The sequence below is a fragment of the Jaculus jaculus genome, chromosome 1 (genome assembly GCF_020740685.1).
Source record: "Jaculus jaculus isolate mJacJac1 chromosome 1, mJacJac1.mat.Y.cur, whole genome shotgun sequence".
In the NCBI taxonomy this organism is placed as follows: Eukaryota; Metazoa; Chordata; class Mammalia; order Rodentia; family Dipodidae; genus Jaculus; species Jaculus jaculus.
The window spans coordinates 277,508,119-277,535,365 of record NC_059102.1 but is presented as its reverse complement, the minus strand read 5'-3'; the positions used below and the strand labels follow the sequence as shown (position 1 = coordinate 277,535,365).

The 27,247-nt window shown below is 43.7% G+C and overlaps 1 protein-coding gene and 1 pseudogene across 2 annotated transcripts in view; both read left to right on the top strand.

Annotated features, from left to right (window-relative positions):
• Window positions 1-27,247, top strand: part of Wwp2 (WW domain containing E3 ubiquitin protein ligase 2) — a 201,199-nt gene that overhangs the window by 90,242 nt on the left and 83,710 nt on the right. The window lies entirely within an intron of this gene.
• LOC105944076 lies at window positions 1,973-2,744 on the top strand (annotated as a pseudogene).

The window sequence follows — 27,247 nt, the reverse complement described above, 5'->3', positions numbered from 1 at the left end:
CACAGTTTATGAAATTTTATTTACTGAAATAACCTCATACCTTTATTGATGTGTAAACTTATTTCCATGGCAACTGAATCCCTAGACAGGGGAATGTATTGGATGAGGGAGGGAGTTGGGTATAGAATCCATTAGATGAGAGATGGTGTTGGGTCTAGTGTTTCATTGTTTATTACAATGTACCGAATCTCCACACATTTTAAAGGAAATAATTTTATTAATCTAGATTATAAATATTATCTACTATGAGTAGAAGAATACCGGTAGAAATCATCCCAGGGACTAGGAATAATGCTTTAAAAACTGGTTTGGGGCTGGAAAGATGGCTCAGCAGTTAAGATGCTTGCGTGTAAAGCCTAATGACACTCTTTTGACCCCCCCTCCGTATCTCTCTGCTAGTAAATAAATAAATATACTTTAAAAAATGGTTTGCTTTTATCTAGTGTCTACAGCATTTTGACGGATTCCCTAAGGACAGCTGGCCTCTTCTGATTTGTTTGGTTTATGGATTTGTTAGGTTGAGGTGAGCAGAAGATGTTGGGGGCAGGAGAGGGTAGACATTTGAATAGTGTCCCTCATGTCTCTAGCTTCATTTGAAGGTCAGATACCAGTCCAGGTTCTCATTTCTCTAAGTCTATGAAGAGGTGTTGTCCCCTCACATTCTGAAAACAAGTCACGTTTTCTGTGACTTACTACATGGTATAAATAATTAGATCTTACCGAGTTAGTACCCTCAATATGATTGGCTAATCTTGTGTCAACAAAGGAATGATCTAGAACTTGGAAAAATAGAATCTCTAAGGCAATTCTCAGGTGGGAGCAGGGATGCTTCAACATTTTGCCTTTCTGAGAATGAGCTTCTTAGCTCTGGTGCTTAGTAACTAACTGCTATCTTGGATTTCTCAGCTAGACTTAGAGATTTGGGTCAAACACAGTGATCACTTAATTTGGAGGTGGAAGGCAATGTCCAGCTTTTCACAAAACTTAAATTTTTGTTATACTTTTTAAAAAACTTTTGTTGACAACTTCCATATGTATAGATATATATACCATGATCATAGTCTCCTATTGCCACTCTCTCTTTTCCCCTCCTAAGATCCCCCTTCCACTGAGTCACTTCTTTCCAACTAGTCTCTCTTCTATTTTGATGTCATCATGTTTTTCTCCTATTATGCAGGTCTTCTGTAGGTGGTATAAGCCACTGTGAGGTTATTAATATCAAAGACATACATCACCACACCCAAGCTCATTGACCTATTTTTATTTTTTGGTTTTTCAAGGTAGGGTCTCATTCTAGTTCAGGCTGACCTAGAATTCACTATGTAGTCTCAAGGTGGCCTCGAACTCTGGGTGATTCTCCTACGTCTGCCTCCCAAGTGCTGGGATTAAAGGCGCGCGCTACCATGCCCGGAAATAGGTTAATCATACCATGGGATATATTTTATAATCATGGAAAATGTTAATAAAAATTAAAAAAAAAATAAAATAAAATTAAGGAAAAAAAAAAGAAATAGGTTAATCATGAAATTCATAGATCTTAAAAACCCTTACCTGTTTGTGGCCATTTGTGTTGAGGATTATTGCCTGTTAAAATTATGAGATTCAGCCTTTTTGTTGTCTGGTGGGGGAGGAGGAGGTGGCAGGTTTGCTTGCTGGTGTATTCTATGGCTGTCCGCGGCCAGATGGTCACAAGAGTGGGTGCTGTGCAGGGGGCGAGGCTATGCCACGTGGCAGCCCAGATGGTCTAGCAGAGCCAGGAGGAATGGGACATCACTGCAGAGCTTCTTCTCTCATACTGTGTGATCCAAGAGGAGGCAGGGCACCGCCCTCCAGTCGTGAGGAACCCACCCTTGGCGGAGATTGTGCAGCCTAAGCCTTCACACCCGGGCTTACAGAGCTGGCTGGCTTGGCCCGATCTGGCCCATCCCAGGCAGTTAATCCCTCGGGCACAAGGAGTCCTCTCCCCAAGGACATGGAGCTGTTGGAGAACTCCAGCTTCGAGGCCATCAACTCAGCTGACAGTGGACTGGTGATGCCCATATTATTGACAGGATTGAAAGCTACTCGTGCGAGATGGCTGGAGACGATAAACACATGTTCAAGCAGTTCTACAAGGAGGTACAACCCCATGTACTTGAAGTGCTGTCTCCACCCCAGGCCTCAGGCCTCAGCCCCAGCAGACTGAGCAAAAGCCAAGGTGGTGAGGATGAGAGCCCCCTCAGTGACAAGTGCAGCCTCAAGACCCTTTTCTATCTTACTGCTGCACTCAATGAGTCCTTCAGGCCAGACTATGACTTCAGCATAGCCTGGAGCCATGAGTTCAGCTGGGAGCCCAGCCTCAGCTGGATGGTAAATACAGTCAACTGCAGCCTGTTCTCAGCTGTTGAGAGGACTTCAAGGCCCTGAAGCCACAGCTGTGGAATGCAGTGGATGAGGAGATCTGTATAGCAGAATGTGACATCTACAGCTATACTTCAGATCTGGACTTGGACCCCTTTGGGGAGGATGGCAGCCTCTGGTCCTTCAGTTATTTCTTTTACAACAAGCAGCTCAAGCAAATTGTCTTCAGCTGCCGCTCCATCGGTGGTTCCACTTGCACACCATCAGAGGCAGGCAGTACACTAGACCTGGAGCTGGGCATGGAAGAGGTCGAGGAAGACGGTGGAGGTGGAGGCAGTGAAGGCGGGGCTGAGGAGACCAGCACCATGGAGGAGGACAGGGTTCCGGTGATCTGTATGTAATGAAGAGGAATAGAAGTCTCAACTTCATCCAGCTTCAACCAATGCCTGGACCTGCCCAACTGAGAGGCTTCAGCCTCCCCAAATGCTGGTCACACCCTGGCACTGCCACAGTCCTGGCACTGTTCAAGGCCATACCTGCCTAGCCCTTTAGCTTCAGCCTGTGGATGTCCAAACCATCCCCACAGGTTCCTAACTGTCCATGCTGTGGTTGGACTAGACAGCATAGGGCCTGGTGGGAAAAGTGACTGCCTTGCCCAAGCAGACTGCCACAGGCAGGACAGCAGGACCAGAGTTTATTTTTGTACTTCTTACTGGGCCTGTACACTCTTGCTCCAAGGGCCTGTGGCCTGAGGCCCTATAAGTAGGGCCCAGTGTTCACCACACAGCTGGCCCACTTTTCACCCCACCTCACCAGGTGGGCCATGTGCATTGAGTGTCACTTTGTTGCAGCTCATTGGTTTCCAATAAAAGTTTCTGTGATTAAAAAAAGTAAATATGAAGCTGGGCATGGTGGCACGTGCCTTTAATCCCAGCACTCAGGAGGCAGAGGTAAGGAGGATTGCTGTGAGTTTGAGGCCATCCTGAGACTCCATAGTGAATTCCAGGTCAGCCTTGGCTAGAGTGAGACCCTACCTCAAAAAAACCAAAAATAAATAAATAAATAAATAAATAAATAAATAAATAAGAGATTCATGCCAGGTGTGGTGGTATATGCCTTTAATCCCAGCACTCATGAGGCAGAGGTAGGAGGATTGCCATGAGTTTGAGGCCACCCTGAGACTACATAATGAATTTCAAGTCAGCCTGGACTAGAGCAAGACTCTACCTTGAAAACAACAACAACAAAAAATGATGGGATAAAAAAAAAAGATGGGATTCTATTGCTGAAGACTCCATATACTTGGGCTGCAAGGCCACTGAGAAATCCTGCTGGATCTGAGCTGATAACCTCCTCCATGTAGACCAGTTTACAGAAAGTTGGAAGGAGCCATTCTGCATGCAGTTCAATGGGAGAAAGAGAAATCACCAGTGAAGATACTCAACAGTGGACACTGCAAGCCTTATATTTGGCCAGCCAGACCAAATGAGCCAATGGGTGCAATAGTGGCATGTCTGTTATGGGGGAAACCAGCTGCCCTCTAATTGGACTGGAGGCTCGCTCCATGGGAGGGAATACATCCCTGATACTGAAAACTTAAAACAGGGGTAGTCATGAGCCCTAGGGGTATAACATCTGCTGTTGTCTGGCTAAATGTGTATGATATGCTTATCAAACTGCCCAGTAAGCACTTCTGTTAATGGTCACACCCTTATATTAATGCTACTCTCACTGTTGGTAGAGAATCTTCTCTTTTCAGATGGCAGTGATCTTGGGACGACTCAGAAGGTATTATGGTGGTGGAAAGAAATGACCACAGTGTTCAGTACTGCAGGATCTCTATCACACCTTCCAAGGCTCAGGGTCTAATGTGGAAGAGGTGACGGAAAGAATGTAAGAGCCAAAGGAAGGGCAGGACTCCATACAACATGCTACCTCCAGACACAAAATTGCCTGGATATCCATGGCCTCGTAGTGCCTGACACTAACTACATAAAACCATCATAACATGAGGAAAAGATTATGACATCAAAATAAAAGAACGACTGATTGAGATGGGGAGGGGATATGATGGAGAGTGGAGTTTCAAAGGGGAAAGTGGGGGGGGGGGGAGGAAGGGTATTACCATGGGGTATTTTTTATAATCATGGAAGTTGTTAATAAAAAATAATTAAAAAAATATATCAGCTCTTACACTCTTATGGGTAGAATGAATTATGTACTGGTAATATATGGAGGCATTGCTTTGATGGTCTTAAACTTCAAGTTAAGGTCTAAAAAAACTCCAGCTATGAAAGCAACATAACTGGATTCGTATATGTCTGAGTTCATCTGTTAAGTTCCCCTGCCTGGAGAAGCTACTGTGAATACATCATGTAATATTAAATTTGTACAATAAATTATGAACCTGAAAAAAATCTCCCATATGGAGGGGATTATGACCATGGTATATTGTGTGTATGTGTGGAGGTTATCAATAAAGTTTTAAAAAAAATCTCCCCCTCCAAAAATGATGGGATTCAAACATTGTAATCCCAACATGTAAGAGGAGGAGGCAGGAGAATCAGAAGTTCTAAGTCATCCTGGGCTATGTAACAAGTTCAAAGCAAGCCTGGATTACATGAGACACTGTCTCAAAAACAAATGATCAGGGTTAGGGAGATGGACCAGAGATTAAAGGCTTTTGCTCACAAACACCTACTTGCCTGTATTAAATTCCTCAGCACTCACATAAAGTGGTGCATGTGTCTGGAGTTTGTTTGCAGTTGAAGGAGGCCCTGGTGTGCCCATTTTATTTCTCTCTCACATAAATTCTAAACATGAAATTTTAAAAACACCAATGAGCTAGGTAGGACTGGGGAGACAGCTCAGTGTAAGCCTGCTGCTCAAGTTTACTTTCCCACCATTGATGTGAAGCTGGCTGCAAAGCATAAGTGTAATCCCAATGTGCCTGAAGCAGCGGGAGGTGGATGGAGCTGGGAGAATCTGGACACTCATAGCCAGCCAGACTGTATGTACAAAGGTATAAAAATAAAACAATCACAAGGGAGACCCTGTCTCTGGCAGGGTACAAGATGACAAACACCCTGAGGTTGTCCCAGACCTCTACACGTGTGCCATGGCACATACACATACACCCATACACGCCCATACAGTAATAATAATAAAAACAGCAAGTATGAAAATGTTACAGTGAAACTCACTCTGTATGTAAGTAAAAAAATCAAAAAACGGCTAGACTTCCATACTAGTTAATTATTGATGGGCAGAATTCCTTCCAAGAATTCATCTGTTAGCCTAATTGTGGCAGCACTTGGACATACCCAACCTCTGGCTTTTTCTACCATCTGATATCAACACAAAGCCTACTGCCCCTTTTCAGAAAACATTTTTGAAGGTAGACCCAAAGGTAGAATCTTTAGCATGTGTACATGTCACCTTGCATACTGTGGATGGTAGCAGGGAAATTTACTGGGTGAATATAAAGCTTTGGAATCAGAAGACATAGATCAAATCCTGGCTTCTCACTGATTTTCTTTTCTTTTTTTTTTGGTTTTTTGAGGTAGGGTCTCAACTCTAGCCCAGGCTGACCTGTAATTCACTGTGTAGTCTCAGGGTAGCCTTGAACTCATGGTGACCTACCTCGACCTCCTGAGTGCTGGGATTAAAGGCGTGTGCCACCATGCCAAAGCAAGCATAACATATAATTTTTTGACATATAGAATATGGATCTTTGTTGCCCCACAGGGCTACTGTAGGAATTACCTGAGATAAGGTGTGGTACTCTTGGAGCCTTTTGTATACTAAGAGGGCTCAGAGAGCGTGGGCACAGTTGTTTTCCTTTGCATATGGTAACTGTCTCTTGAATGCACCCCCCCCCCCGACAATTCTGAGAAGTGAGGCATTGCTGATGGATTTATCAAGAAGCATGCTTGGGAGGTGTTGAATTGAACCTTCAAGATTCAAGGACAGGGAGGGGATATGATGGAGAATGGAATTTCAAAGGGAAAGTGGGGGGAGGAAGGATATTACCATGGGGTATTTTTTATAATCATGGAAAATGTTAATAAAAATTGAGAAAAAGATTCAAGGACAGTCCTCTGCTGACCTTGTTTTTCAGGGGCAGAGAGAAAGATGGACATTTGCTTGCTGCCTCCTAGACCAAGTGTGTACTCTCGATGCCTGCAGGGTAGATCTATCTTGGATGGGAGAGCTGCTCACTGATAGAGTAAGGGTGCTCTGCTTTGCCTGTGAAGGCGAAGATGTGACATCAGATCATCCTTGCCTTTCCTCTTTGCTGCTTTGCAGAGCTGGAAGACTTCCCAGATTCATGTGGTAGAACCATCACCTGCTTGACAAGCTAGGTCTCAAACTGTGTTCCTCTGTGCCACTCTTGAAGAGCAGTCAGGTGAAACAGCTCTAATTATTTGAACCAGGGTCCTTAGGCTTCACAGGCAAGTGCTTAACCACTAAGCCATCTCCCCAGCCTTTAATTAATTTTTTATTGAAAGCTTCCATAATTATAAGCAATATCCCATGGTAATCCCCCCTGCCCACTTTCCCCTTTGAAACTCTACTCTCTATCATATCCCCTCCCTGTCTCAATCAGTCCCTTTTATTTTGATGTCATCATCTTTTCCTCCTATTATGATGGTCTTGTGTAGGTAGTGTCAGGCACTGTGAGGTCATGCATATCCAGGCCATTTTGTATCTGGAGGAGCATGTTGTAAGGAGTCCTACCCTTCCTTTGGCTTTTACAGTCTTCCACCACCTCTTCTGCAATGGACCCTGAGCCTTGGAAGGTGTGATAGAAATATTTCAGAGTCAAATGCTGGAACCGCTAAGCCATTTCCCAGTTCTGTGGTAGAGATATTTCAGTGTTGAGCACTCCTGTGTCACTTCTTCTCAGCACCATGGTGCCTTCTGAGTCAACCCAAGGTCATTGCCATCTGAAAAGAGAAGCTTCTCTAAACAAAAGTGAGAGTAGCATTAATATATGGGTATGAACATTAAGAGAAGTGTTTGCTGGGCAGTTTGATGAGCATAGTGTATACATTTAGCCAGACAGCAGCAGATGTTACATCCCTAGAGTTCATGACTACCCCTGTTTTAAGTTTTCAGTATCAGGGATGTATTCCCTCCCATGAAGTGGGTCTCAAGTCCAATTGGAGGGCAATTGGTTTCCCCATAACAGACGTGCCACTATTGCACCTGTTGCCTCATTTGGCCTGGCTGGCCAAATATAAGGTTTTCAGTGTCCACTGTTGAGTCTCGTCCCTGGTGATTTCTCTCTCTCCCATTGAACTACATGCAGTATTTATTTATTTGCAAGCAGAAAGAGACAGAGACAGACAGAGGATGGATATGCCAGGCCTCTGGCCACTGCAAACAAACTCCAGATGCATGTGTTACCTTGTGCATCTGTCTGTACATGGGTACTGGGGAATCGAACCTGGATCCTTCAGCTTTGCAGGCAAGTGTCTTGGCCACTAAGTCATCTCTTCAGCTCAGTCCAGAGTCTTTCATATGCTAGGCACATGCCCTACTGCTGAGCTATATCCCCAATCCTCTTTTACATATTTTTTATTTTATTTTAATTTGGCACCTGCATGTGTGGTGTGGTGTGTGTGGTATATGGTGTATAGATATACATGCCCTGTGTGTGTACACAGAGGCCAGAGGAGATCATCAGATGTCGTCCTTTATTGCTCATCTATGTTTTTCCTTAAGATGGAGTCTCTGTATTAACTCAGAGCTTAAGTTTTCCGAGCAATTGAAATAAGTGAAAATATTTTTTTAAAAGACTCTGTTTTTATTCCCTTTATATCTTCTTTCTAGCTTAATAGCCTCTGCTACTGAGTTGTCTTCCTACTTACATAGAAGTCCAGTCATTTGTAGCTAGGGAGGAAGAGGAGACTTAATAGGATGGTATTATATATATGTAAGTAGAAGAACAGATTAATGGGAGTGAAAAGGCCTAAGCAAGGTCAGGGGAAGAGCTAATCAAAATTGTCCCAGCAATTCTCCAGTCTCTACTCCCCAATGGGACTGGGGTTGCAGGGATACATTCTCATGCTCAGCTGTTTACGTGGCTGCTGGGTACTCAGACTCAGGGCAGATCAGCCCCTCATGCTTGTGCAATAAGTGCTTTTGTGCCCCCGTCCTTCCCTCCCTCTTCCCTTCCCTCCCTCCCTATTTATTTATTTTTCACAACAAGGTCTCTTACAGCTTAGGCTGCCCTCAAACTGGCCTTGTAATGAGGCCATGTAGTAAGAGGATGACTTCCTCTTGCCTTCACCTGTTGGATCCTGGTTTTGTAGGCAGTGCTGAGGATTGAGCCAAGGCCCTCATGCATGTGAGAAGAGTGCTCTTCCAACGGAGATACATCCCCAGGTGCTCCTTTTATTTATTTCTTTAAAGTATTTTTATTTATTTGTAAGCAGAGAAAGAGTGGGGAGAGAAAAGGAAAGAAGGAAAGGGGAACTCCAGGGCTTCCTGCCACTGCAAACGAACTCCAGATGCATGTACCACTTTGCATCTGGTTTACGTAGGTACTGGGGAATCAAACCTGGACCTTTAGGCTTTGAAAGCAAGTGCCTAAATCACTGAGCCATTTCTCTAGCCCTCTTCTATAATTTTTATTTTCTAGACAGGATTTCCCTAAGTTGCCCATGCTGTCCTTAAATTTTTGATCTTTCTGTCTTAGCCTCCCTAGTAGCTGGGATTATAGGCCTATGTCACCAAAGTTGGCCAAGATTTTAATTATAGGTTGAGTAACTCTTCAAGACATCTTGGTTACAAAGCTGTATATAGGGGCATTATTTATTTCCCATATATATATGTTTTATGACAGTATATGAATGTACATGTGCATATTTGCTGTATGAAGATCTGAAGACCTAGAATATGTGTTTTTTTTCCCCTTCATTATTTTTTATTATTAACAACTTCCATGGTTATAAAAAATATCCCATGGTAGCTGGGCATGGTGGTGCATGCCTTTAATCCCAGCACTCAGGAGGCAGAGGTAGGAGGATTGCTGTGAGTTCAAGGCCACCCTGAGACTCCATAGTGAATTCCAGGTCAGCCTGGGCTAGAGTGAGATCCTACCTCAAAAAAAAAAAAAAAAAAAAAAAAATTCCCATGGTAATACCCCCCCCCCCCCCGTTTTTAACCAACTGTTTCATGTAACCCAGGTTGAACTTACCATGTAATTGAGCTTGACTTTTTTTGACCTTGAACTTTTGATCCTTCAATCTTGAGTGCTGGGATCACAGTCATACGTTATCATGCTCAGTTGATGCAGTGTTGGGAATTGAACCCAAGTCTTCATGCATGCTAGGTAAGTGCTCTACCAACCGAGCTACATCCTGTGCCCCCTACCTGCATCATTCTTTCACTTGTTAAAGTTTCAGAGCCTCTTGTGATGGTTCTTACTCTTTTATGCTTCCTTTTTTTGTCCTGTTCTGACAAAAAACCTGGTAAATTTATTGGCTCCCTTGTCTTGGCATTAATAACCTCTTAAGATTTAAAAGAGCCTTATTCTGGGAACCTTATAAAGTCCCAGCATCTATGGTAGGCTCTAAATAGCTTTTTGGTGGTGTCTGCAGACAGCTTATCCCAGAAAGGAAAGAAAAATAAACTCAGGCGGGTGTGAGTGTTCTGGGAACACTTCAGGAAGTCCTGGGAGGGCCAGGGGAGAATTGGGACGCAAAGCTTATAGGGAAAGAGGAATGTTGGGAGCTGAGCCTTTGGGCACTGTGCCTTTCAGCCACTGCCGGCCATTGCCCCCCCTCAACTAGGGAGATGACTAAAGGATACTTGATTTAGAGATGCCACTTGTCAGCCTCAAGCTGAATTTAGCACCTTTATGGTTTCTATTCAGTTCTTTCACTGACAGCTTCTTAAAGTCTGCCTGCAGTTTCATCAGTGTTGCTGGGGAAGACAAGGGATATTTATTCATTTAGTCACTACCTGCTGATAGCTGCAGTCCTGCTCACAGGGAACTAGCTCCCATCTTCTGAGTAGTTGGTAGGGATGGAGTAAATTGAGACCATAGACGAATCAGCTGCATTCTCAAAAGCAGATCAAAAACCTATTGTGAAGCCGGGCATGGTGGCATATGCCTTTAATCCCATCACTCAGGAGGCAGAGGTAGGAGGATTGCCTTGAGTTCAAGGTCACCCTGAGACTACATAGTGAATTCCAGGTCAGCCTGAGCTAGAGTGAGACCCTACCTTGAAAAACCAAAAAAACAATCAAACAAACAAAAAAACCCTATCATGAAGCCAGGGTTGGTGGCATACGCCTTTAGTCCCATCACTTAGGAGGCAGAGTTAGGAGGATTGCTGTGAGTTTGAGGCCACCCTGAGACTACATAGTGAATTCCAGGTTAGCCTGGGCTAGAGTGAGACCCTACCTTGAAAAAACAAAATAAAACAAAACAAACAAACGAATGTATCATAGAGATTAATCCTAACTCATTATGTTTATGGGTATTTTAATAAAATGATACATGTTAAACATTTATTATATCTGTTTATATTGCAAATATTCATTTGGCATTTCTTCTAGGGAGATGTGTGTACTAGAAAGGTGATTAGAACTGAGGGGAAAGAAGGCTGATGTCTGCGATGAATACAGGCTTTGAGTAAGGTCATGGATGTAAAATCAGGGATTGGATCTAGCAGGAGACAGATACTTGGGTGATAATCACAAGCTGGTATGATGGGTCCCATAGTGCTTGGGTAGAGTGAGACATTTATCTAACCTGGCCTGTGAGATCTCAAGATGAATTCACATACTTGAGCTATATTTTATTTCATTTTATTGAGAGAGAGAGAAAGAATGAGTGCGCCAGGGCTTTCAGCCACTGCAAACGAACAGATGCATATACCACCTTGTACATATGACTTATGTGGGTCCTGGGGAACTGAACCTGGGTCCTTTGGCTTTGCAGACAAGTGCCTTAACTGCTAAGCCATCTCTCCAGCCCTTGGGCTATTTTTTTTCTTTTGGTTTTTTGAGGTAGGCTGACCTGGAATTCATACTCGGTGGCCTCGAACTCATGGTGATCCTCTTATCTTTGCATCCCGAGTGCTGGGATTAAAGGTGTGCACCACCATGCCCAGCTTCTTGAGCTGTATTTTGAAGGTGTTACTTGGGCCTGAGAAGTGGAGACCAATAACATTCCTGCAGGCAGAGAGTACTGCATGGGTAAAGGCCAGAGGAATATAAGCTTGACAGTGGATGGGGAGACAGCTCAGTCTGTAAAGTGTTTGCTATGCAAGCTTGTAGACTAGAGTTCTGTCTCCAGAATTCATGTAAAAAAAGCTAGGAACAGTAGTGTATGCTTCTCCCCAGTGCTGGGGAGGTAGAGATGGGCTGATCTTTGAAGCTTGCTAGCCAGTTAGCCTACTTGGCAAGCTCTAGGCCAATGAGAGATCTTGTCTCACAAAAGGTGGACAGTGCCTGAAGAATGTTACCTGAGGTTATCCATGGACTCCACATTCACACATAGGAACACATGTGTGCATGAAAAAAACTGAAGCATGAGAACCTGAGTTCATATCCATAGCACCCACGTAAAAGCTGGGTATAGTGGCATGCACCTATAATCCCAGTGCTGGGTAGATACAGGATCCCTGGGGCCTGCTAGTCAGCTAGTCTGGCTGAATCAGTGAGCTTCAGGTTTAATGAGAGACCTTGTCCCCAAAAATAAGATGGAGAGCAATTGAAAAGATACCCAGTGTAGACTTTGAACCTTTACACATATATACACATGAACATGCACCCACATGCACATGCGTGCCCATACACATGAGCACACACATGCATATATACCACAGTAATACACAAACACAAACTAGAGAGAGCCATTGTGAGTGAGCTTGGCTTATGGTATTGTTGACATGTAACATACTATGGATGATTACCCTGCATACTATGACTTACAAGACAAATACAGCTGCCACCCATTTTTGTTTGTTTCTGTAAGAGCGGGTTTAGATTAACAACAGAATTGACCTGCAGGAGCAGAGTTACCATGTGCTTCCACTCCAGACATAGCCTCCCCCATTGTCAATATTTGTTAGAACTGTAAATGTGTGTTGACATAACATTGTCACTCAAAGACCATGGTTTATAATAGGGTTCTTTCTTGGTGGTGTCCATTCTGTGAGCTTTGAGAAATATATGACACATCACCTATTACAGTCTCTTGCAGAGTAGTTCCATGTCTGTGTTTTAGCTATTTAGCCCTTGCCTCTTTTCATCATCCTGGCAATGATCTTTTACTGCCTTTGTGGGGGTTTTGCCTTTGTTATTTTTTTAAGAGAGAGAAAGAAAGTATGAGTTTGCCAGGGCCTCCTGCTACTGCAAAAACAACTCCAGGTGAGTCTGCCACTTTGTGAATCTGGCTTTATGTGGGCACTGGGGAATTGAACCTGAGCTATCAGGCTTTGCAAGCAAATGACTTTAGCCGCTGAGCCATTTCTCCAGCTGGTTTTGCCTTTTCTAGAATGTCATTGTAGCCTTGTAGATTAGTTTTATGACCTTAGAATTTGTCTTGTAGAGGGCACGTGTAGGGGTGTGTGTGTGTGTGTGTGTGTGTGTGTGTGTGAGTGTGTCCGTGTAGGTCAGTTTTATGAACTTAGAATTTGGCTTGTGGAGGGCACGTGTAGGGGTGTGTGTGTAGGCCAGTGATTGATGTTGGTTGGCTTCAAATGATCCCAACCTTTTTTTTTTTGTTTGTTTAATTTTAATTTTTTTATTTTTTGGTTTTTCGGGGTAGGGTTTCACTTTGGTCCAGGCTGACCTGGAATTAACTATGTAGTCTCAGGGTGGCCTTGAACTCACGGTGATCCTCCTACCTCTGCCTCCCGAGTGCTGGGATTAAAGGGTGTGCGCCACCATGCCTGGCCCTTTTCTTTTCTTTTTAAATTTATTTATTTGAGGAAGGGAAGGAGGAAGAGAAAGCGGGGGGAGAGAGAGAGGGAGAGAATGGGTGCACCAGGGCCTGCAGCCACTGCAAACAAACTCCAGATGCATGTACCACCCTGTGCATCTAGCTTACATGGATACTGGGGAATCAAATCTGGGTCCTTTGACTTTGCAGGCAAATACCTTAAGGGCTAAGCCATCTCTCCAGCCCTGTTTGTTTGTTTTGAATCTGGGTCTCACTCTAGCCCAGGCTGACCTGGAACTTACGCTAGTCTAGGATAGCATCCAATTTATGGTGATCCCTCTAGAGACTTCAGCTTCCCCAGTACTAAGATTTGATGATGGGCATCACCACACTCAGGCTCAATCTATTTTTTAAAAAATTGTTTTGTTTATTTTTATTTATTTGAGAATGACAGAGAGAGAAAGAGGGGGAGACACAGAGAGAGAACAGGTGCCCCAGGGCCTCTAGCCATTGCAAACGAACTCCAGATGCATGCGCCACTTTGTGCATCTGGTTTATGTGAGTCCTGGGAAATCGAGCCTTGAACCAGGGTCCTTAGGCTTCACAGGCAAGTGCTTAACTGCTAAGCCATCTCTCCAGTCCCCCACCCCCTTTGTTTTGAGGCAAATCTTTTACTGAACTTAGAGCTAACCAATTCAGCCACTGGCTTGTGCAAGCTTAAGTGGTCCCTTTGTCTCTACTTCCTCAGTGCTAGATTATATAGGTGTGGGGATCCAAACTCAGGTCCTTGTGCTTGCATGACAAGCACTTTACCAACTAAGCCATCTCCTTGGATCCTTCTATTTCAAATAATATTCTGTTTCTGTATACAAAATTTCATTTATTTGCTTATTGAATATGTCTTGGTTGTCTCCAAGTTTTTCCAAGTATAAATAAAGCTGCTATTAGCATCTGTGCAGGTTTTGTGCAGACATAACCTTGAATGTTACTTGGAAGGCAATTGCTATTTGTCCTATAATAAGAGTATGTTTAGGGTTTTTTTTTTTTTTTTTTTTTCCTCGAGGTAGGGTCTCACTCTATCCCAGGGTGACCTTTAATTCACTATGTAGTCTCAGGGTGGCCTTGAACTCATGGTAACCTCCTACCTCTGCCTCCCAAGTGCTGGAATTAAAGGCATGTGCCACCACAGCTAGCTAAGATTTTTTATTTTTTTATTAGAGACAGAATGAGTGAGAATGGGCATGCCAGGGCCTCTAGCCACTGCAAACGAACTCCAGATGCATGCACCACCATGTGCATCTGGCTTACGTGGGACCTGGAGAATTGAACCTGGGCCCTTAAGCTTCGCAGGCAAGCACCTTAACCGGTAAGCCATCTCTCCAGCCCTTGTTTTCCTTTTTAAGACATTGGAGGGCTGGAGAGATGGTTTAGCAGTTAAGGCATTTGCCTGTGAAACCAAAGTATCCAGGTTCGATTTCCCCAGAACCCATGTAAGTCAGATGTACAAGGTGGCGCATGTGTCTGGAGTTCGTTTACAGTGGCTGAAGGCCCTGGCATGCCCATTCTCTCTCCCTCTCTCTCTCTTCCTCTTAGTATCTCTCTCTCAAATAAATAAAATAAATAAATATATTGAAAAAGACATTAGAATCTCTAAGATGCTCAGGCTGACCTTGAACTTGTAGGCTCAAGGGATATTCCTGCCTCAGCTTCCTGAGTAGCTGAAACTTATAGGTGCATACCACCATGTCAGGCTGATTATGCTTACCTTTGTAATAAACTGTGAAACTGTTTTCCAAAATGGCACCATTTTGTATTTCTACCAGTAGTGAGTGAAAGCTCCTGACTAGTTTCTTTGGTTTTGCCAGTGGTCTGACTTTGGCCATTCTAATGGCTGTTTCTTGGTATTTTCTCATTTACATTTCCCTGATGGCATATGGTGTGCAGTATCTTTTCATATGCATACATTTCCTTTTTCTATTATTTATTTATTTATTTATTTATTTATTTTTCTTGTTTTTTCGAGGTAAGTTTCACTATAGCTCAGGCTGACCTGGATTTCACTATGTAGTCTCAGGGTGGTCTCAAACTCACAGCTATCCTTCTACCTCTGCCTCCCGAGTGCTGGGATTAAAGGTGTGCACCACCATGCCCAGCTAATATATCTGTTTTTAAATTTTAGTTTTTGAGATAATGTCTTTATACCTCAGTCTGGACTTGAACTCACAATGAGCTGAGAATGACCTTGAACCTCCTCCTGCCTATATGTCCTGGGTGCTGGGATCACAGGCAAGTGCCACTATGCCTGGTATACTTGGTGCTGGGATCAAACCTAGGGCGTCATGCATGCTAGGCAAGCACTCTACCCCATGCCCATTTTTTACAGTGCTGGAGATTGAACTTTTTCTCTCTCTTTCTCTTCCTATTTGTATGTGACATTGGCAGACTTTAGTTGTGACAGAGACCATTATGGGTAATAAAGCCTAAAAAGATCTCCTAGGCTTAGGCTGTTGTTTAGTGATATAGCACTTGACTGGCATGGGCAGAGCCCTGGGTTTAATGCTTTAGTACCAAAGCCAACTAACCAACCAAACAAAAACACAATGTTTTGTTCTTTATAGAAATTTGCTGATTCTAGTTATAGCAGGTGGTAAGAAGGTAGAACCAATTCAAAGAGGGACTTTTATGTCCACTAAAGACTTCAGACTTATTCTTAGGAGACTGGGAGCCACTGTGTTTTGAACAGTGTCATGATATGGCATTTCTTGGTATTTCAGGAAAAGTAGTCTGATGAATTTGAAGTCATATTAGATAGGATTTATTGTAGGAAATAGGAACCTCTCTAGGTATTTCAAACAGAAGGGGATTTAAAATGTATTTTATTTATTTATTGGAGAGAGAAAGAATAAGGCAGGTAGAGAGAATGGGTGCTCCATGGCCTCCAGCCACTGCAAATGAATTCTAGACACATGTACCACCTTGTGCATCTGGCTTATGTGAGTATTTGTGAATTGAACTTGGGTCCGTGGCTTCACAGGCAAGTTCCTTAACTACTAAGCCATCTCTCCAGGCCAGAAAAGGATTTAATATGGGGAATTAGTGCTTACAAAATGCCAGTAAGTGGACCAGCACAACTGAAGTAAGGGGTCTGCTCTGATTTTTTTTTTGATTACACATGTAATCCAGATGTCAGGGAACTGCTGAATTTCTATAGCTACCTTATGTGCACAAAGCTTGTTTCTAGGTCATAGGCCTCCATTCCCTGGAGTCCCTCCTCCAGGACAAATGCTTCTACCTGCCTTCTGTTTTCAAATCTCCAGCCAGAGCTTCTTACTGGTACAGCCTACACCATATATAGAATTCGTGTAAGAGTTGGGGAGTCTTCTCATCTTTGGAGGAGGGCAGCTCCATGGAAATACCTGACATAGTGAAGACTAACCTTGGGCAGTGATAGAAGAAAGATGAGACCCAAGAGCAATACTGCATGCTACCTAGGGGATGTAGTTCTTGGGTGAGCAACTTGGAAGGTAAGGAGGAATTGGGGGTCCTTCTAGGCTCTTTGGATTGTGGTGGTCATTCATGGAGGTTACAAATGCAGAGCAAAGAACTTAAGGACATGTAGTCATAGCCCCTTCAGTGGTGGGCTTTGGTGCCAAGCAGGCTCTCTGATAGTGCTTGGCTTTGGGAGAGAGTTGTTCCTCTGCATGTGTGTACAGGTCTAGGGGGATGCATAAAAGCCATACTTCAGAGACAGAACAAAGCCTCACATTCTTGGCCATGGGCAACAGGGTCAAGATAAAGGTGACTCCAATTTAGAACAAAGGACTGATATTTCATTTTTACCAGACTTGTATCCAGATTGTAGAACTTCCCAGACCTAGAAATTTGTGACTGTGGCTATTTCTTGCTGGAATGACCCTTTTTTGAGAAACACTTGGACAGCTTAGTACATGTTGATAGGAGACCAGAACAGAATTGGTTGCAAATGCTTTGGGCAGATGTGGATGGCAAGGAAAGGGGTTGTTTAAGCATAGTGTTTATGGCTGTGGTTTGGTGTGATGAGATCAGACTTCTCCTATTAGAACTGGATGGCTCCTCTTGAAAGTGCCAAGGTTAATGGAGGTGGTCTTGAGGTTTGGTTTACCAACTGTCCTTGTCCTTGTGATGGCCAACTCAGTAGCCTAAATAGAGTGACTGACTGCTGAAACAACTGTATATTTAGGGTTTTACCTTATACTAGATAAAAATAGCCAAAGAACTAAAACCCAGGTTTTATATTGCCTTATGGTTTCATGAGCTTGGCATGCACTCTTAATATATTTGAAACATAATAAAGGTATTGGTTTCAATACTCTTTGGGCCTCCTATCCTTAGTTTCCATTTATTTATTAATTTACATCACTTCTGGCATCTGCCCCTAGCATTCTGACGGAATTATAGCCACAAAACCCCACCTGTTATATGTGTAGGCTTAAAAATCATCGCCTAGTATTTTTCTAGAAACATTCTTTTTTGAGTATTGCTTGTTTTTTCTAGGTTCCTTATATGTGTGCTTTTCCTTTTCTTCAGCATGGAGGATTCTATCAAGTATTTTCTGTAGAGCTGGTTTTGTCTTCAAATACTCCTTTAACCTGCTTTTATCTTGGAATGTCCTTATTTCTCTGTCTATTTGAATGGATAGCTTTGCAGGATAAAGTAACCTTGGTTGACAGTTGTTATCTTTCAGAACTTGGAATATATCACTCCAAGCCCTTCTGGCTTTTGAAGTTTGTGTTGAATAATCTGCTGTAATCCTGATGGGCTTGCTTTTGTAGGTAACTTGACTTTTCTCTCTAACTGTTTTCAATATTTTTTCTTTGGTTTGTGTGTTTGGAAGTTTGATTATAATATGGCGAGGAGAGGTTCTTTCCAGGTTTTATCTGGCTGGGGTTCTAAAGGCTTCCTGTATCTGCATTGGCACCTCTTTCCCAATTTGGGGGAAATTTTCTTCTATGATTTTGTTGAAGATGCCTACTATGCCTTTGGAGTGGAATTCTTCTCCTTCTACTATGCCCTGAATTCTTATATTTATCTTTTCATAGTGTCCCAAATACCTTGAAATTCCCACTCATACTTTTCTATAAGTTTGTCTTTCTCTTTGTTGGACTGTATTAGATCTGCCACCTCGTCTTCTAGCTTAGATATTCTGTCCTCTCCTTCATCCATTCTACTGGTGAGATTTTCTAGTGTTTTTTATTTCATTAACTGTGTTCTTCATTGCTAGTAATTCTGACTGGCTTTTCTTTACTATTTCTATTTCCTTATTTATGTCTTGTATTGCCTTCCTTATTTCATGAAATTTGTGTCCTGCATCTTCTTGATTCCTTTGCTTTCCTCTTCGAGTTCCTCTTTGACTCCTTTGATTTGTTCTCTGACTTCTTTGAACATATTTACAATCATTCTTTTGAAATCTTTCTCAGGCATTTCCTCTAACTTGTTCTCACTGGAGGTCATTTCTGATGCATTAATACTTTTAGGTGGATTTATATCATCTTGCTTTTTAGTGTTTCTTGTGTTATAAATGTTTTTGCATCTTGGATTAAGTTAATGCTTGGATTTTCTAGCTATCTGGGTATTCTTAGCTGTATCAATTGATTTGATGTTATTTATTCAGGGTAGGAGCTTAAGGTGTTAGGTGTGGTTCTTAAGACTCTCAGAGTTATCTACAAAGGTTGCTCCTAGGGGTTGAGTTTCCCTGCTATGGGAGTATTCAAGTAGGCTGAGTGGACTAAAATACAGGTAGATTCTAAAAGTTAACTAAATACTGTACACATTCAATCAAAAACAGCCCCAAGTATATATGTAACAGTAGTTATTATAACAACCAGATCCTCTATCAACAAAGAGGTTAAGATTTCTGGTCTGTTGAGGGATCCAAGTCAGCTTGTGACCAAGTGAGACCCTTCCCTGGTGCAAACTTAGTTACCTTGGATGAGTTTGGTCTCAGTCAAGTTGCTGCCTGGGTCGTTGGGCTGCTGTTCTGATTTCTGGAGCTGGACACTGGCTTTTCCTGCGGGGCAAACCGAGCCTGGCAAGTATGGCCCTGCAAATCAGCACCCCCGCTGCTGGAACTGCTGCTGCTAAAGCTGCCTCTGCTGGGTCTTTTGCCGCTGCTGCTGAAGCTGCTGAAGCTGCTGTTGCTGGGTCCACCACTGCTGCTCCTCTGCTGCTGCTGCTGTAGCTGCCACTGTTGGAGCCATCGCTGCTGCTGCTGGGTCCACCGCTGCTGCTGCCACTGAAGCTGGTGCTACTGGGTCTGCTGCTGCTGGGGCCGCTGTTACCGGTGCCGGAGCCGCTGATGTTGCTGTCGGACTCTGTTCCTGCTTGGTTCACGCTGTCAGCTCAAGTTGGCGTGGCTGGGTCCCAGACCGCTGCTCTGTTCGCTGGAGCTGGGCTCAGATAGTGGGGGAGGGGAGGGAACCGCAGCTGCTCTAGTTCTCTTGCTGTTCCACGTGTTCTACCTTGTGGTCTGCAACTCCGTTGCTCACTGCCACTCTCCCTTCATGTTTCTTGAGTTGTGGAGAGCGGCGGTGTGAGTGGAAGCTCCCCACACTTGGCTTTTCCTGCGGCTGGAGCCGAGTCTGGCAGCTTTCTGGTGTGTTACTGCAGTCTTTTGCCGGCCTGTGCGGGTTCTGGATGCTCTGGATCTCTTCTACTTCTCTGCTTCTGCTTCAATTTCCTATACACCTCACTTTTTAGTAAAAGTGTGTATTTTGCTGAGTTTTTTTTTTTTTTTTGTCTTTTTCCCCACTAGGCTGCTTTGGTGTGGTATTACGTTGCCATCTTAACTGGAAGTCTAAAAACATTCTTTTTTAAAAATAATTAGTTATATATATCTGCCTGCCAGTTTGGGTTTGATTCCTCAGTACCCATATAACACAAAGTCATGTATGTATCTGGAGTTTGCAGTAGAGAGAGGCCCTGGCATGCCCAAACTATAACTCTCTCTCCATAAATTTATGTGTGTGTGTGTGTGTATTTTTCCAGGTAGGGTCTTGATATAACCCAGGCTGACCTGGAATTGACTATGTAGTCACAGGGTGGCCTTGACTCACAGAAATCCTCCTACTTCTGCCTCTTGAGTGCTAGAACTAAAGGCATGTGCCACCATGCCTGGAAAAATGTATTTTTAAAGTTCAATATAAAAAAAAAATCTTCTTGGGCTGGAGAGATGACTCAGTGGTTAAGGTACTTGCCTGCAAAGCCTAAAGACCTGGATTCGATTCCCCAGTACCCACGTAAAGCCAGATGCACAAGGTGATGTGTGCATCTGGAGTTTGCAGTGGCTGGAGGAGCCCCTGGTGTACCCATTCTCTCTGTCATCTTTCTATCTCTCTCTGCTTACAAATAAATATGTAAACAAACTAAAATAAATCTTAAATTTGGTTTAGCCTTATTATAGCAACCCTTCTGAAACACCTTTTGTTTTGATCTACTTGCATATTTTTCTCTCAACTACTTAGTTTCACTCTTTTTAGTCTATATTTTAGGTGGTTTTTCTTTTCTTTTTTTTTCTGAGGTAGGGTCTCGCTGTAGCCCAGGCTGACCTGGAATTCACTATGTAGTCTCAGGGTGGCCTTAAACTCATGGTGATCCTTTTACCTCTGACTCCCAGGTGCTGGAATTAAAGGTGTTGTACCACCACACCTGGCATTGGGTGGTGTTTCTTGTAAAAGCATTTAGCTGATTTAAAAAAATATGTATCTATTTCTTTATTTGAGAGAGACAAAGAGGTAGACAGAGAGAAGTGAGTAGAGTATGGGTATGCCAGGGCTTCTGGCCACTGTATACAAATTCTAGATGCATGCTTCATCTGCCTGACTTTAAGCACTGGGGAATTGAACCTAGGCCGCCAGGATTTGTAATCAAGCACCTGTAACTGCTGAGCCATGTCTCCAGCTTCCTGATATATATATTTTTTTGTTTGTTTGTTTTGAGGTAGGGTTTCACTATAGCTCATGCTGACCTGGAATTCACTATGTAATCTCAGGGTGGCCTTGAACTCATGGCGATCCTCCTAACTCTGCCTCCTGAGTGCTGGGATTAAATGTGTGTGCCACCATGCCCAGCCTGATTTTGTTTTTAAACCAACATGATAATTTCTATTTTTGTATATCAGTCAAGTCCATTTGTATTTTATATGATTCTTGGTATCTTTGGAGTCATTTTCATCCTTTCACTGTTTAGTTTATGACTGTCTGCCTATTTGTTTTTTTTTCCACATTTAGTCTGTGATGAGCCTTCCTTTTCCAGATGAGTCTCAGTGAGGCATCACAGTGCACTCCTGTTATTCTAGAACTTGCAATGCCGAGTTAGGAGGTTTGTGAGCTTGAGGCCAGTCTAGGGTTCATATAGTGAGACACTATCTCAAGAAAGGGAAACTCCCAAAACAACAACAAAAAAGAGATCGCTTGATGGTTAGATGTCAAATTCTGCATCCAGTGGTGTGAAGGAAGTGAGAACGTACTCCTAACTCCCCATGTGCAGAGTTTCTGTTTGGCTTCTGGTTGACTTACAGCATACTTATGTTTGTAGTTTACTCCCTGTGCTACCCTTTGGTGACAAAAATGACACAAACAAGTTTAAATGAAATCTCAAAATGTGATTATCTTACAAATACCAGTGCTTGTGGAAAAGAAAGGGAGATTAGCACAATATTTTGTTCTTTTTCTTAAAGATTTTATTTATTTTAATTTTTTTACTCTTAAGACTGTTTTCTGCCAGGTGTGGTGGCACATGCCTTCAATCCCAGCACTTGGGAGGCAGAGGTAGGAGAATCACAGTGAGTTCGAGGCCACCCTGAGACTACAGAATGAATTCTAGGTCAGCCTGGGCTAGAGTGAGACTCTACCTCAGAAAAAAAATAATAAAAAAGGAATTTTCTAAATTTCTTTTATTGGTGCTGGAGATCAAACCTGGAGTCATAATAGAGCATGGTAAGCACATGGCCTGCTATGAAGTTACCATCTTAGATCCCCACATGGTTGTATATTAAATCAAATAACAGATATCTTTCTTCACACTTAGAGAAGAATGATGAGTTGGAGATTCTGGAGAAGTTTATTCTCTCTCTAGAGAGTTTTATTTATTTATTTTTTGTGAGGGAGGAAGATGTAGCAGGAGTGGCCTGAGCTGTAAGCTGATCCCTATGTGTAGGGCTATGTGCACCTCATTCATTCATCTTTGTGTCCCTCGCAGGTCCTAGCATAGTGCTTTGCTGCACGTAGCATTGGCTCAGTCAGTGCTTGTTGAGTTGAAAGAGTCTTGTATTCATGCTCTTCCTATGCCAGAACTGCTGGGTGGATCTTGTTGCTTTGCTGGTTTACATTCCTTGGCACCCTGAAGTGTGATGGTTCAGGGGCACAGGGAGAGGGGGGACTTTTTATTTTATTAAAAATATATTTATTTGAGAGCTTGGGGGGGGGTAGTATGTGCACACCAGGGTCTCTTGCCAGTGCTAACCAAGTCTAGACACATGCACCATTTTGTGTGTCTAGATTTACCTGGTTACTGGGGGATTGAACCTCGGCTGGCAGGCTTTGTAAACAAGTGCCTTTAACTCCTGAGCCATCTTCTCAGCCTCAACTTTTTTGGAATCCAAACTTCCCTGTACTTTCCCAGACTTTGTCTCCCACAAGTGTGGTAGGTTCTCATTGCTATTCCAGTTCTCATTTCACTCGGTGCTTCTTTTCATGATTGCTGTTTTCATATTAAATGCTTTCTGTGGACTGTTCTTTCAACTCTTGTCCCACTAACATTAGAACCAGAGAAGAGGTGACACCTAAGAAGTTTTGTATGGGGGAGGGATGTGTAAAGTTGACTCTACCAGAAGAGAATGTTATGTACCGTCTAGAAACAGTCAAGTCTCATACGTAGTTGTTCACATTCCCAAGTAATTGTTGAATCTTGGAAGTGTGCATGTCAGAAGGGACGTGAGGGTCACTGAAGTGCTGCCCCTTTACCATGGGCAGATTCCCAAGAGTGGTACCTTCACTGAGGCCTTGGAAGTAGCCTGGGGTGGGCTGTTATGCAAAAATTGTGCTAATGGGGCTGAGGAGATGCCTAAGTGGTAAAGCACTTGCTGGGCAAGGCTGACCACTGGAATTCTGATCCCATGTAACCTGGAATCAGTAGCACATGTGTGCTCCTTCAGACAAAGGCAAAGCCCAGAGTCTTGTGAGCTTGTGGGCCAGTTAGCATGGCAAATACGGGGTGCAGAGTGACCAGAGACCCTGTGTCAAACAAGGTGAAAGGCAAGGACTGACACCCAAGATTGTGTTCTGACCTCCACGTGGGTACACACATGCATATCCCCTTAATGCCCTCCCCATAGTTGTGCTGATGCTACTATCTCACTGTATATTTGAGGATTGATGTCTGTCTTCCTTTGTATTCCTGTCACATGGTTCCCCTCTGTCTTCAAGCCAGGAGTGATGTCAGGGCTCCCTCATGTTTTGAATCCCACTGAGTTTTCTCTTCTGCCATCTACAGGAGAAGTACTTGGCTTTGAGATGATGTAATCAGATGGGGGCTTGAGTTACTCTGTTATCAAAGAGCAGTTTGAGCCATTTTGAGTGTAAGTGCAGAGACAGCATGAGTCTTGTTTGTGAAAGAAGCAGTCATTACTGGTCCAGCACAGACCACGAGGCTCAACCTAATAACTTTACATATGTCAGATATTACCATGTATGAATTTATCAAAGTCAATCAAGAGCATATGAGCACATAGGCATTTGTAAACCATATTTGAAGCCAAACATGGGAGCTCATGCCTGTGAAGCTATCACTTGGGAGATGGAGGCTAGAGAACCAGTAGTTCAAGACCAGCCTCAGCTACATAGGGAGTTTTAAGGCAAACTTGGGCTATATGATCCCCTACCTTTAAAACAAAACAAAACTGTCAGGTTTGTGGTTCAAGATAGAGGACCAGAGACAAACTGTTTTCTTGGGCCCAAGATTTTTTATTTAATGCCAGGAGAAAGTGGAGTATCAGAAGTGAAAGGGAAAGCTTTGGAACCCTAGGTGAGAGGAAGGGGTGGACTTGAAGTGGTTTTGGAAGGGGGAAGGAAGAGAGCCCTGTATGGGAAGTGACTGGGGTAATGACTGAGGAAGGAGGTGTTATTTCTTCCTTTCAGTCCAGGTACACTGGAGCTTACTTCATTACCACAGCAGGAGTTGGGGAAGAGGAGGTAGCTCCATGTTAGACAATCCGTAGTAGACAAATTGGCCTGTAAACTTACTTGAACCATATAAAAGACAGAGCCTCCTAAAATTGAGTTGTGACAGTCTCACTGACTTGCCACCTGGTCATTTGTCATGAACCTCTCCCTTGAAAATTCCTCCAGCAAAGGGCTGTTGTCTCTTTCCCTGGGTCACTTTTCACTGTTGCCCTTGCCTGTGATACACAGCCCAAGTCATACTGACCCTCAAAGTGCTTGCCATCCAACCTGCATTTGGCACCTCTGTACCTTAAGTCTCTGTACCTTGGGGGCCTAGAAAGATGGCTTGGAGGTTAAAAGATGCTTCCTTGCAAAGTATGCTGGCTAAATTCCTAAGCCATCATGTAAGCAGGACACAGAGTGGTGTAAGCATCTGGCATTTGTTTACAGCAGAGATACACCACCATCTTTCCAGCCCCCCTTAAGCCAGCCAGCCAGCCAGCCAGCCAGCCAGCCAGCCAGCCAGCCTGCCTGCCTGCCTGCCTGCCTGCCTACCCTCCCTCCCTCCTTCCCTTCCTCCTTCCCTTCCTCCCTCCCTCCCTCCCTCCCTCCCTCCTACCTTCCTTCCTTCCTTCCTTCCTTCCTTCCTTCCTTCCTTCCTTCCTTCCTTCCCTCCCTCCCTCCCTCCCTCCCTCCCTCCTTTCCTCCTTCCTCTCCCCTCCCCTCTCCTCCCCTTCCTCCCTCCTTCTCTCCTTCTCTCTCTCTCTCCCTCCCCCTTCCTTCCTTCCTTCCTTCCTTCCTTCCTTCCTTCCTTCCTTCCTTCCTTCCTTCCTTCCTTCCCTCCTTCCTCTCTCCTCCCCTTCCTCCCTCCTTCTCTCCTTCTCTCTCTCTCTCTCCCTCCCCCCTTCCTTCCCTCCCCCCTTCCCTCCCCCCTTCCCTCCCCCCTTCCCTCCCCCCTTCCCTCCCCCCTTCCTTCCTTCCTTCCTTCCTTCCTTCCTTCCTTCCTTCCTTCCTTCCTTCCTTCCTTCCTTCCTTCCTTCCCTCCCTCCCTCCCTCCCTCCCTCCCTCCCTCCCTCCCTCCCTCCCTCCCTCCCTCCTTTCTTTCTTTCTTTCTTCTTTGGTTTTTTAAGGTAGGGTCTCACTCTGGCCTAGGCTGTCCTGGAATTAACTATGTAGTCTCAGGGTGGCCTTGAACTCACAGCAATCCTCCTACCTCTGCCTCCCGAGTGCTGGGATTAAAGGCGTGCACCACCATGCCCGGCTCCCCTTAAGCTTTTCTTAAGCATCACTGACACACACAGACACCCCTACCCACATACACATTACTGTATACATTAAGATGTGAGGGGAAAGTTAGTACTTATAATTGATTGGAATGTAAGAACCCGAGGGAATAGAGGGGGAAAGGAGGAAATTATCATGGGTTATTGTCTATAATTATGGAAGTTGTCAGTAAAAAAGTTAATGCACAGTAACACAGTGTGCAGTGTTGCACATGTGCATAAGGGGATTCTTGCATCTGGCATTCGATTGTAGTGGCTAGAGGCCCTGGTGTCCCAATTCTTTCTCTTGCATTAAAAAAAAGGCCTGTGTTGGGCTTGCCTAAAAAACAAAAGAACCTGTAATTGCTAATAGCTACACTATCAAGTGAAATCATAATTAGTAGATAAATTATAACCAATAAAGCTGATGGAAATTGTGCTTTTATTACTACTTAATAAGTTCTGGAAAGAGAAATTTCTCTATGCTTCTGACATGATGCACCCACAATGGGTAGTCTTGGGGCACTCATAGGTTCTCAGCATTAGAGTAAGGTTTCTTTGAGAAGAGAGGAATTTTAGCAATTCTTCCTGCCACTGGAGATCTCTCTTAAGTCCTCTGTTCAATCATTCATCTAGTCTTTGTTGGAGTATGCTTGAAATTTATAGCTAGAGAAAAACATGGTATTGGCCTCAAACTGTGTAGCCAAGGATGACCTTGAACTTCTAATATTCCTGTCTCTACCTTCTGAGTGCTGGGATTACAGGCATATGCCAGCATACCTGGTTTATGTGGCACTGGGGGATTGAACCCAGGGCTTTGAGCAAGCTAGGCAGGCTCTACCAGTTGAGCTACATCCCCAGTTTAAAACTTGGATTTGGAGCTGGGCGTGGTGGCGCATGCCTTTAATCCCAGCACTTGGGAGGCAGAGGTAGGAGGATCGTTGTGAGTTCAAGGCCACCCTGAGACTACATAGTGAATTCCAGGTCAGCCTGAGCTAGGGTGAGACCCTACCTTGAAAAACCAAAAAAAAAAAAAAACAAAAATCTTTGGATTTGGAGATGAGGTGGGCAGGATATGAAATCTAATGAAATGATTTTTATTTCTGAGCACTGATACTAGAGGATGATTTCTTTTTTTTAGGATTAGCCTTTGTGGAAGATCCTTCCCAGTACCTCTTAGACTGAAACTCTGTCCTTTGGCATAGACTTTTTTTTTTTTTTTTTGAGATAGGATTTTACTATGATGTCAGGTTAGTCTCAAAATCCTGGGCTCAAGTGCTTCTCCCACATCAGCCTCCCTAGTAACTTACATGTATGCATAGGTTCTAATCTTTGTTTTATATAAAATATTTTACATATTTATTTGCAAGTAGAGAGAGAGGGAGAAACATACATGGTGGGGGAAAGGAGGAGGGAGAATTGGTGCACCAGGGCCTCATGCCATTGCAAACTGACTCTAGACGCAAGTGCCACTTTGTACATCTAACACCATGTGGGTGCTGGGGACTCAAACCTGGGCCATTAGGCTTTGCAAGCAAGTTCCT